Here is a 10,000-nt window from a genome sequence, read left to right on the forward strand (position 1 = left end):
AGGAGAGAGAGAGGAGAGAGAGAGAGAGAGAGAGAGAGAGAGAGATGAACCTGAGACGAGAGAGAGAGAGTAGGATAAGAGAGTACTGCGAGAAGGAGGAAGAGAGAAAGATAAGAGGGAGAGAGAGAAGATGAAGGAGAGAGAGTAACATTTAGAGGTGAGAGACAAGGAACTGTAGAGAGATTTTCTCGTGGCAAGATATTAGAGAGAGAATATGACGAGGAAGGAGACTTGATTAGAGAGGGAAGATATGAACACAGTGAATAGAATGATTATATTTCTTCTACACTGATAGTTGATTCTTGAGACAATTGTAACTAGAATTGCGTACCTTCTGACAGTGACATTGATCCAAATGAAGTAGAGGAAATGACGGCAAACATTATTGAAGAGGGGTAATACACACGAGGTATGTAGTGAAGATCACAAGTTCCTTACACTGATGGGTTAGTTTGTGAGACTAGTGACTTTTAGTTGCGCGATTTTCCGACAGGTGCACAGTGTAACTATTTGACGGACCAACTATACAACGCTAAGAAATTGAGCATAGATGCGAGGTTCACTGTATACCAACATCATAAGATAGGAAAGGAATATTAATGAAATCTTCACTGAAGGCTGTTGAAATATTGGATTGTTTCAATTTTATGGCGAATCTTCAGTTCGTGAATTGCCAAATTAGCTTGAAGAGACAATTGTCCTTCAACAACTGCTGAATATGCGGATTCTTACAACGAGCTGGCAAAAGTTACGCGCAGAAACATTTAACACTTTAACACTAACCCAGCAACATTAAAAACCAACACAGTTCACAAAGAACTATGAAAATTGAAACGATCTAACTGTAGGAATAGGGATTCATTTTTTGCGACATGGCAGTTTATTTCCTCAAACTCGATCACAGAATTATGGTAATGCATTTGCAATTCCACCAGTACTGCCGATAATCTGATCGTTTGAAAGATTGGAGATTCGTTAGTAGGGAAATTTAACCTTTACATGCTTTAGCGCAACATAATAAATAAACATTAAAGCAACAGACAACTGATTAAACAATTGAAACATGCATAACATTGATGGGTACTTTAAACAAGTTTCTTGGGCGAATGGCTTTTTAGTTGTCGCAAAATCACTTTGGGCCCAGGAAATTAGTAGGGAAAGGAGAGCATTTGATCCTCTTTCCACCGAACGTAAGCTGCTGCATTTTGCTTGGTTTGGGATGCAAAAGCAGTTGTGTAGAAAGCGAAAGCATTTTGAGTGTGGCATAAATGTGTGTGACTGCGCGCACACACACACACACACACACACACACACACACACACACACACACACACACACACACACACACACACACACACACACACACACACACACACACACATTTACACAAATGTATATCGGTGATGGATGCAAATATTGCATAGTGTAGGTTGAGAATGATGGTGGAAGTATAGGACGCTACTTGCAATAATCAATATATTGGGACAGATTTTTTTCACTCTCTCAGATTTAGTGAATAAAAGATGATGTGCATTGGTTTGAATTTGCTCAATTTGCATAAATTTCATGCCTACTGTTTTACTGCCTCGCTTATTTGTCCACTTGCACTCTGCTTTCGTGGTGAAGGAATGGGAAGGTAAGCATGCACGTTCCAGTTCAGTATCATATTGATTGAATTTATAGAATGCAAGACACACACACACAAACACACACACACGGACACAACACACACACACACACACACACACACACACACACACACACACACACACACACACACACACACACACACACACACACACACACACACACACAGACATGCAGAAAAAAAGATTGACGGATACCATAACCCACTTTTTACTATAGACTCAGGAAACAACGACGGTCTAGCGAGGTCACCTGAGAATCGCACATATACTCTTCGCCATTGAAGAGATTGCTAATATTGCAAATTGGATTTTTGCGAAAAAGAAGGCCGGACTCGTATTCTGCGGCTGACAGAGACAAGTTAACTGATATATGTTTGCAATTGTGACGCCAAACATCGACAAGTTAGCCTCGAAAACAAATGATTCTTCGCTTATCAGTATAACCTCTCGTTTTTTTATCGATTTCCTCAATATGCTCATTATACAGCGTAATTTACGGTCTTTTTGTGAGGAGGGAAATGAAAATCATTTCGACGACTATACTTATGCCAGTGAAAAGAAGAGACGTAGACAACCGAGAAATTTTCACAGGCAAACATCAGGTATGAAAAAGAGCAAGACTCTGGCAGAGAGAAATCTAGAAACATAAACGTTCATTAACGCTCGCTCGACTAAGTATAAAAAACAAGTGCATAAAACAACGCTCGGTTCTTTTTCGTCATCAGTTTTCCTTTTTTCTCACTGTTATATGCATTTGACTGGAAATATAGGAGAACATGCAGGCCTCCAAGGGAACTGCAATATCTCCATGCAAGATGGACGTATATTATTGCAATGGGGTTTAACTCAATTGTGTGGGAGGTAAATAATATCAGGATCAAAGCCTAGGAAGCATAGAAATCCGTAAATGTTCTTCGCTGAGCATGTTGCCTATGGATTTGCCACCATTTGCTGGAATGTCCCATAGCTAAACATGTATCGGTTAAAACGTTAAGCAAGTCCGACTTCAGAATCCCTCCTCCTAAGGGGATTTTAAGGGAATTATAAGTTGTTCGTTAGATGTATGATTCAATGTTTAGAAAAGACAAAATTGCATTAACAACTGTAGAAATTCTGAGCATTGTCATATTTTGATGGTGACCTACACTCATGTCTGCACATGCAGATGTGCGAAACTCGTTAAAAGTAATTGATGTATATCGTGGGTCCGTTGCTTGCTATGTATTAGATAGTTTTTTTCTTCTCTAGGTCTGTTAATAAGGAATGGAAAATTTTTCAGTACCTCCTCTAACTTTCTCTTCTCTTCCAAAACAAAGTGACCTTTGGATCTCGTCCAGACGTTTAACCTGGACGATATCCAAAGTCTCCGAGCAGAGATCCGTATGCTGATTACATTTGAAAAAGTGCTACACACAAAGCGTTTCCCTGTTATTACCACTTTATTTATCACATTATTACTCTTTTGGCGAGATCTTTGTCAGCAAGGCTAGAAACCATTTTTTTTTCATTACAAATCCTAATCAAGCTAATGTATGTATAATTTGAATATCTGAATACCTAATCACATATACTACCACGATCCAAACAATTACATTACGTTGCCCGTCACACACATCACCACACATCACTCCAGTCACACACAAACCCCACACACACATCACACACACACCCTTACACAATGTAGTCAGTGAATGCAACTGTAATGCCATAAGGAGTCTGGTATCGTCAGAAGGAGAGAGAAGATTCAGAGAGAGAGTAGGAAAGAGACAGATCCGAGAAATGAACGAGAGAGAGAGAGAGAGAGAGAGAGAGAGAGAGAGAGAGGCGTGGCAGCTCACAAATTTTACTTAGACCTTAATAATGAATAACATCCAATACAGTGCAAATAAGAATCCGCCTTTCAGCTCCCTCCTCCTCTTTTATGCAGATTAACCGGTATAAATTGGAAAATACGAGATTCATCAGAATCCAATTTAGGAAAACCCGCTGCCTAGACGATCTGGCAACGGACCAGACCTCCGAGCGCAATGTGACTCAGGCATGATCTGAAGCTGAACTCACGGAAGACTCTAAGATAGATGATGAACTGGAATAAAGCGGATATATTCTCGATCTTTTTTTCTTGTTCTTCTTCATCATATCGTGTCTGCGTGCGAAGGCATATACAATATTTATGTTAACCTTATATATACTTTATAGTAACTATTTGATGGTGGAATCTCCTATATAGAATATTTAAACAGTTCCTGTAAATGAAGGATATAATTGTCTTTGTCGATCTTTTGCCAAGAAAAAAATAAGAAACATGCAGATTTTTTTAGATTGAGTTTCTAGTATTTAGGAGTCGAAAATAATCACTTAATATTGTGTTAACTCATAATCATTAACAGTGGGTATGAGAAAGCTAATACAGGCACATGCAACATAATCCCTTCCCTTGCCTTCAATTCGCGTTTTCTCTCTCTTCCTTCTCTCCAGTTCAGATCACCAAACTATCACAGATTCAAATACATTCGCAGATTGCAGTGACACTTGAACCTGGTAAGCCATGAGGACTTCATTGTTATTCAGTCAATATTGCTCACGAACACTTTCCACGGAAATGTGCATCATAACATATTCCGAACTGGATCGTAGAGGGAAACGTCGTTTGAGTAATGGGTAAAAATAATGCGTATGAAACAATTATTTGTTAACTTGTATACTAGTTTACTGCATGACATTTTTTTCATGTTGAGATTGTCCACATTTTCTATAATTGACTCTTCATTGCCACACCAGACTTGCACCAAAAGTTGACATCTTCAAAACGCTGAATACGATCTCTGCTGATACGATCCTCCCTTTCCCAGATGTTAGAAAGTCTTGAAATGATTTACATCATGGAAGAACTCTTTCTGCCGCAATGGAATAAAGTCGAACCGAGTTTTTCATGATTTTCGATTCATGTTATTCGTATGCTGCGTGGTGATAATATATAATATTGATATATACAATATACTATATGATAATTTACTAATAATATTATATATATATGAGTATGTATGAGTGTGAAAAAATGCTGTGTGTGCTAGGCTCGTGTAGTGTGTCGTTGTGGTGTGTGGTGGGGTGTGCGCGCGCGCGCATGCGTAAATAATGATAGTTAGAGAGAGAGGTTTCTGACAACAAATAATATGAAATTACTTTCCACAAAAAATGGTATCCAGTAAGATAAAAGCATGTGATAAAATTAATCAGTTTGCAACTGTCTAGTGCATAGTTCCTCGAAAACAATTCTATTTTGTGCGCTTATTTTCTCTCTTACAGAAGTCCCGTACTATCTCCAGCAGGATTTTATAAACGCTCCATAATAAAATCCTGACAAATCGTATTGAGCGGTCATTAATTTCAGTCTTTCCAAGTGAAATACGCTTGTACGCACTTCATATTCTGATGTTGTACTTTCTCTGGATTTAACTCTCATGTTCACATGATCGTTATCATATTACAGTATGAACAGTGAATATACCCTCATCGTTACAAGGTGCCGGAGGGTCACGATAGGATGGCAACGAAATATTATCAATAAATACCATTGCGTTACATAAAACAGATAACGATGAAAAATTCGATTGTCTATTTTTTTTTGAATTATAATTTGACAACAATACTGTAAGATGATCAATAAGTTAAAAAGACATGACAGAACAATAGAATGGGCACAACCGACCCGCAATAATCGATTTTTCAGACAGGTCACTTTCAGCCACACAGGCTATTGCGAGCGGTCAACTTTCCGCGCACAGCATCGACTCCACGAATTTGTTTTTGTGTTTTTGGAAGCGACAGTTTAGCAAATAGTTCTCTTAAATTTATGACTGTCAACGACAGACCTTTTGACAAAAACGTGTTTTAGATCGTCCATTGGTCACAATGTTTTAGTTTTTCAAGTTTCCAGTTTTTAATCAGAACAGTAAAGAAGGAGAGGGCATAGTCATCAAAATGCATTGCACTGGCTCTGAAATTAATTCTAAAGTTATATTTCAATTTACAATAAAAAATACGTCACTCGTTAAGAACCCGGGTTAGGATGAATTAAATTTATGATATAAATTGTACATCACACAATCAGTAGATTTATATTATTAACTTATCTATATGTTTTTTTTTGGAGCACTAATTTTAGATGTAAATATTGCAATAATGAAACATAAAATGCACACACCATATAGTATCTATGTAGTATATTCAAATCAATAAAAGTTGATGTCACAAACAAAAGGTTTTTAAGTCATGCGTAAAGTGTAATGATTGATTCACGTAATAACAGGTCATCATAAGTTATTCTATATACTCAGCAGGTATCAGTAAAGTCAACGCCTAAGGCTAGAGGGATAGGTATATAATCTACTCAATACTTACTTTTTATCATATTTGAGAATGTGCATGAGTATACATTCACCTGGCGTGTAATAGATAAGTGATTATATTTGGTTTCCATAATCAATCAGTAATCAGTGTACTTAAAGAGATAATAACATAATTATATATATTTATATGTATATATATATATATATATATATATATATATATATATATATATTATATATATATAAGTATGGTATGTATTGTATGATACATGGATATCAATAATAGGCACTCCGACTATGGAATCATATATATCGATTATTATAAAATAGCATATATGGTTGATCCCCATATATCCCGATATGGAATATATACTCGAAATATGGTCTTATGTGATATTGAGGTGTATATATGGAATTATATATATATATAATATATATATATATATATATATATATATATATATAGATATATATATATATATATATATTATATATATACAGTGGAATTCCATAATAGCATTCGACTGCAACTTCCAATGCGGATTTCCGCGTCGACCGAAGCTGTTGACCCAACTTCCCGACTTGCAACTCTGAAATTGGCTCTTTTGGCTGGGTCCTTGAGGTGAGTATATATATGGAATTGTCCACGATGCGGTTATATAAGTATATCATATTATTAGATATATATATAGTATTATTATTTATTATATAATATGGATTTAGATACTATATATATAGTATTGAGTTATAGTAATATATATAGAGTTTAATACATACTATATATAATATATAATAAATATCGTATTAGTATTATAGATACTATATATATAGTATATATCATAGTATATAATTGATGAATAAATATATATAATACTATGAATGCACATTTGTGTCATCACGATGCGGTGTTGTGCGAGTACTTGCGCTGTATCTAAGTTGTTTTATACTGTAGTGGTTGATCCTTGCCAGGAAAGTAGTTGGTTAGGTAATCATTGAAGGTGGTTCTCAACCACCATCATATCTACTATAGACTCACCCCCTTCCGTATGTAGGTTTGACTTACTCAATATATGTAAATTCGATGTGTGTTAGTGTGCATGAATAACAAATCCCATACAACGCTATGAATGAAATATGAAATCCCACCCGCCACATCACGGTCCGTGTGCGGATTGTTGTTCGTTTTTAAAATTATTCGACACCCACATTAATAGCCACTATTTACTTATTCAAACACACACCAACCAGCAAATGTCCAACACACTTGTGCATGGTGACTAAAAATGCGACTTGCTAATACATAAACATACTATGCATGATTAATATGGACAATACACACAACACCACCACCCCCACCACACACACACTCTCTCTGCAAAGACCCACGCACACACACACAATACTCACACCACACCAGACACCCACACACACAACGTACAAACATCACACACACACACACAGACAACACATGCGACAACACAAGATCCGCAGAGACCTCTGACGGTACACAAAGGAATATTCAGCCTTGTTTGCAGGATGTCCTCATATGATCTCTAAATCCCAAGATGAATTTTTTAAGAATGAATTGCGACATACAAGAAGAGAGGGCTATGACAGGATAAAAAAAAGGAAGATCAACACGTGAAAAACAGCGTTGAAAGCGGAATAGGTAAGATCTATGCTATCAAACCTGGAATAAAATGAGAAATTGTTTAGCATATGTGCCCCCAACCCCCCATTACCAATACCATAAGATATGATGGACAAAGGGTTTGGAATGAAGGAACTAAAGACAATAAAAAAGGAAAATATAAATAAAAGTGAAGGTTGGCACCGAAAGGAATGGTAACTATGAGTAACAATCATATATCGTCCTCGGAAATAGCGCCCTTGGCGAGAGGGAAGACTTTGCGATACGATATTTGGAGCAAAATAACTTCTGTGGCGCAATTCCTTCATTTTCCCCCCTTGCGGCCTAGCTCTCCCCAGGGAAATATAAAATACATTGTTGCAATAAGTTCTGCTGAAGCCTTCCTGCCACGCCCTCCTACGTCTGGCTTTGCGGGAGTCTATATCATGTATCAAATCCATTACGGTTTTCAGATCAAAAAGAAAAAGGGTATAGTAATTTCTTTGTTAATGAGAAAAAAATCACACGAAAATGTGACCAACTTGTGATTATTATATAGATATCAGTCATACACCCACACATCACACACCACACACACACACACACACACACACACACAACACACATCACACTACTTGTGATTCAGCCATGCCAACTACGAAAATAATAATACACTTTAGGTGATCTAGTAAAGTCATTCTATTGATTTCATTTTCATATGCATTGCTGAATTACGTAAAAAATGTCTTGCTTTACAGAAAATGATAAAAATGATGACACTCTAACAGGAAGTCGGCAAAGGAATGAGAGTCTGACAGGCAAGAGGCATAAAGGATGCATAGAACAGCCGAAATGTTAGAGTGCACTCGTACGGAGAGAGAGAAGAGAGAAGAGAAGAAATCAGATCGAGCGACATAAGAAGAAAATGAATTTGAGAGAGATTCAGATGCGAGAAGGAGAGAGAAGTCGCATGAAAAGAAAAAAATGAGAGAGCAGACGAGACGGAGAGAGAGAGAGAGAGAGAGAGAGAGAGAGAGAGAGAGAGAGAGAGAGAGAGAGAGAGAGAGAGAGAGAGAGAGAGATAGAAAGCTTGTCATATACAGACACCGAAAATCTGAACTGCTAATGCAATACAGACCGCATCATCTTAGCTTATAAGATCATATGAATACAAATTGCAATAAACCTGCTAATTTTACCAAGATGAACTGAAGAACATTTCCCAACTCCCCTTCGTGTTTATAATTCCTCCGACTCTAGCCTACTTCTCGCAGGATCATCCAACGAGAGGTACTCACTTTTTTGATTGTTCATTTTTATTTGGATTGCCTTATGTGCCTACTTGGATGCAATGTAGGTTCAGAGAAGCGTTAATTTCTTCCTCAAAAAATGTACGACGTTAAATGAATTCTTGTAATACCCTTTCAAAAAGAAAGTAGGAAATAAGCTCCACACACCAGGAATTCGATCGATTCTTGAAGGAAATCTTGACCAAAATCGGCAAAATAAGCACAAGATGATTTTTTGTGTGTTTTGTTGTGTGTGTGTGTGTGTGTGTGTGTGTGTGTGTGTGTGTGTGTGTGTGTGTGTGTGTGTGTGTGTGTGTGTGTGTGTGTGTGTGTGTGTGTGTGTTTATATATATATATATATATATATATATATATATATATATATATATATATATATATATCCCTTTAGTCTATGCGTCTACAGCGTTATCGTATGAAGTATTTCAGTTCCACTGCGAAAAAATGTCGAGTGAGCATGATGGCCAGGTCCTCTTTTGTTTGGGGCAATAGCTGTGGGGATGGAAATGCAGGGAATATAGTGATAAAGGAAAGGAAATTAGGCTTAGATGCCTACATTGAAAATGCTAATGAGGGACTGGCTAATGCCATATTCATAGCTCCTTGTATTGCTCGTTTAGACAACTGGACCAGCTGGACAACGAGGCCGCGTTCGAGGCCTCCATACCCATGGTGGAACCAGCTCGAAAGTAAGCATTAAATATTTTATCATACTGGTGCACTTTGCATAGGTTTTGTAACTCCTGTTGTAAAGGTAACTTATCTGCAACTGACAAACACAAAAAGATCCTTCAATAAGAAAATACTACTACTACTACTACTACTACTACTACTACTAATAATAATAATAATAATAATAATAATAATAAAGTGCCATAAATTGACCTACCAGTTTCTTATAGCTGCCTACAACTATCATTGTTTATATACAAATGCCATTGTGTCATCTCTTCCTGTTCGCCCAGCTGCGAATGAGGGCGAGATGGACAAACTGTCCTAGACGCCAAAGTAGGGGTTACGAACGGTCACGACATCTTGTCCAACTTGTAGGACGAGGAGTTCCGA

This window comes from Penaeus monodon, chromosome 2 (assembly GCF_015228065.2).
Source record: "Penaeus monodon isolate SGIC_2016 chromosome 2, NSTDA_Pmon_1, whole genome shotgun sequence".
NCBI classification, from domain to species: Eukaryota; Metazoa; Arthropoda; class Malacostraca; order Decapoda; family Penaeidae; genus Penaeus; species Penaeus monodon.